We start from the raw sequence: 3,056 nt of genomic DNA, 5'->3' as shown, positions 1-3,056 counted from the left end.
TTTTATTTTCTATTTCTGCTCCTTTTTTTTCTTCTTTAGGTTTTTTCCATTTGCTTAAAGTCATAATTTACAAAAATGTTCAAATCTTAAAATTTCTACATAATTTCAAATATTGTTCCCTTTACTCAAAAATTGTTCAGAAATTTAAATTTGTTGCATTTTTTTAAAGAACGTTCAGAAATTCGGAAATTATTCAACTATTTTTTATAGAAGTGTTGAAATCTTCAAATTTTGTTTCAAAATGAGAAAAAATATTTTGGAAAAGTAGAAAATGTTTATATATCCAAATGTTATTTGAAAACTTTCAAAAAAAGTTTGGAATTTCAGGAAACTTTCATGGTTACATTTTTTTGATATGTTCACAAATTTCCAAAATATGTTTGAAATTCCAAATGTTGTTTGTGTTTTCCAAACATTGTTGAACTTCAGATTTGTTTCAAATCCCGCCTTGCAGTAAGTTCATTAATGGTTGCATGCTTGTGTTAGGGATTTTTTTGAGGAAGTATGCTTCTATTCAACTCATAAAGTAATACAAAGTTCTTGATCCATACAAGCACACCCTAACACACGCACAAATAACTAAAATAACAAAGAGCAACGTAAAACAAACAGTAAAACATGAAGATCTCCGGAGCTCTATGTCATAATCCCTAACCCTTGCTAGAAGACTCCTGCAACACAAGCATCTGCAACTAGATCTAAGTAGGTCATCATCTTCAACCACGGTATAATCGGCATCATGTTGCTCCCCTTTTTCTTCGCTTTCGCGCCGAAAAGACAAGGACACACATATGCATCCAACACACTTGCACTAGCCTTCGCCATCTGTGGCTTCGAGTACCGATGTATCTGCCCCTTCCAGATGAAAGAGAACTAGGATCCGGTTCCGGCGCCGCGGTCGGGCCAACTACCCGGGAAAAGCAGGATATTCCTCTAGCGGCAGCATAAAGGAGGAAGAAACGCATCATGAAATCATACCGACACCGAGGAAGGAGAATCTCTATCTCCACACAACCACCACCCATCTGAGGAACGACCTGACCAGTGTCGGTCGACCTCCATACACCATAGCCCGCGATCTCGATGAGATTCGGGGATCCCCCACCCCGTTGGCTCCTAGACGAAGGCAAGAGCCCCGCCTGACCGTGAACGAAACCCGAGGAAACTTATTCAGACGCAACGCTGCCGCGACGGCCTGATCCGAGGTTCCCTCTCCCTCCAGCCATTGGAGCGGCCGGCAGAGGGAGAGGGAACTAGCAGTCTGAGCCGGTCACCCATCCTCTCACTACTCCAGCCTGAGCATGCTTAACTTTCGAGTTCTATTCTCCCTAGTTTCCAAGTCTGCAGTTGTTCTTTACCTGACAATAGTAAGCTGTCAATCCTATTAACCATCAGCAGTTTAGCTTGAGCATGAAGTCACACGTTTCACCGTTTGAGTTTGAAACTATTATTCTAAATAATAATAATAATTTAGTAACACTAATACTTCTTGAATAAGTAGTTTGACTATAGTTTGACCACAGTTTGACCAGATTTGACAATAGTTTGACCACAGTTTGACCAAAATTCAAAAAAACTAAAATAATTATTTAGTAACACTAATATTTCTTGAATAAATAGTTTGGCCATAGTTTGACTAGATTTAACAAAAATTCAAAAAAACTGAAATTTGAGCATATATTTTTTTCCTTTCAAAATTTGAGGATTCTAAAAATTTGCAAATAGGCCTACGTGGCAGAGTTTGAAAATTGCCCTTTAGTCCCGGTTTGTGTCTCCAACCGGGACTAAAGGTTAGACCCCATTGACCCCTTTAGTCCCGGTTTGTGTCACAAACCGCAAACTGGGACTAAAGGGGCTCGTGGGGCCCCGGCCTGCCGCCAGCCTACCATCATCCCTTTAGTCCCGGTTTGTGATACAAACCGGGACTATAGGTCAGAAATGAGCGGCACTAATGCATAGCCATTCGAACCGGCACTAATGGTCACATTAGTGCCGGTTCATTTACAAACTAGGACTAAAGGGTTGAACATTAGGCCCTTTTTCTACCAGTGGATGTTGACCAAGCTTTGACATTTTAACCATCCAAGCCAGCGGTTCACTTCGCTTTGTCGAGCAGCCCTAATACGAATATTAACTTGTACGAAAAAAGTTTAGATAAATATTTAGGGAGCGCAGGTCATGTTTAGAAAAGAATAGAGATAAACAGAAATAAAACTCCCCTCCCCACACTACTAGGGAAAACCTTATACACGAAACTTTAGCAGTAGTGCTTGTTAAAAAAACTCGCTACTGCTAGACAGCAGTAGCACATGCAAAATAAGCGCGCTGCAGATACATGTATAGCAGTAGTGCTACTCGTTGCAAAAGCGCTACTACTAAAATTCCAACCACTAAGCCGATAGGCTACACATAGTAGTAGCGATCTTTCAAGAACCTCGCTACCGCTAAGATTGTTATAGCAGCGCGTTTAGATGTAAGGCGCTACTGCTAATGAAAATAAAATAAAATGAAAAAAATAGAAAAGTAAATGAAAATGAAAGAAATAGAAAAAGGAAAAAGGAAAAAAATAAAATGTAAAGAAAAATAAACGGAAAAGGAAAAAAAAGGTTGAAGGCATAGCAGTAGCGCGTTTGCTAAAACGTGCTATAGCTAACTTAGCTATAGCGCGTTTTGAGTAACGCGCTACTGTTATGTTTTACTTAACCAGCGGTTTCCCTACCCCCGGACACCACTTCTCCGCCGTCTCCCCAATTTGCCGTTGCCCCACTTCGCCGTCGTCTCCTGCCGGCGTTGATGCCCGCAACCTCACCGTCTCCCCCCGAGGCCACGCTCATCCTCACCGTCGCCGCCCGAGGCCGCCCAGCCTCACCGTCGCCGCCTCTCGAGCCGCCTTCGACCTCACCGTCGCCGCCCTCGACCTCACCGCCGCCGCCCGAGCCCGCCCAGGACCGCCACTGCCTGAGCCCGAGCCCGCCCTCCCCGCCCCTGCCTCCGTCGCCGAGCACCTCTCGCCCACAGTCTCTCCCCTCTCTGTAAGCCCCCCACCCCTCCTCTCT

Source organism: Triticum dicoccoides, unplaced genomic scaffold, assembly GCF_002162155.2.
Source record: "Triticum dicoccoides isolate Atlit2015 ecotype Zavitan unplaced genomic scaffold, WEW_v2.0 scaffold69763, whole genome shotgun sequence".
NCBI classification, from domain to species: domain Eukaryota; kingdom Viridiplantae; phylum Streptophyta; class Magnoliopsida; order Poales; family Poaceae; genus Triticum; species Triticum dicoccoides.
Note: the sequence above shows the minus strand (reverse complement) of the source record.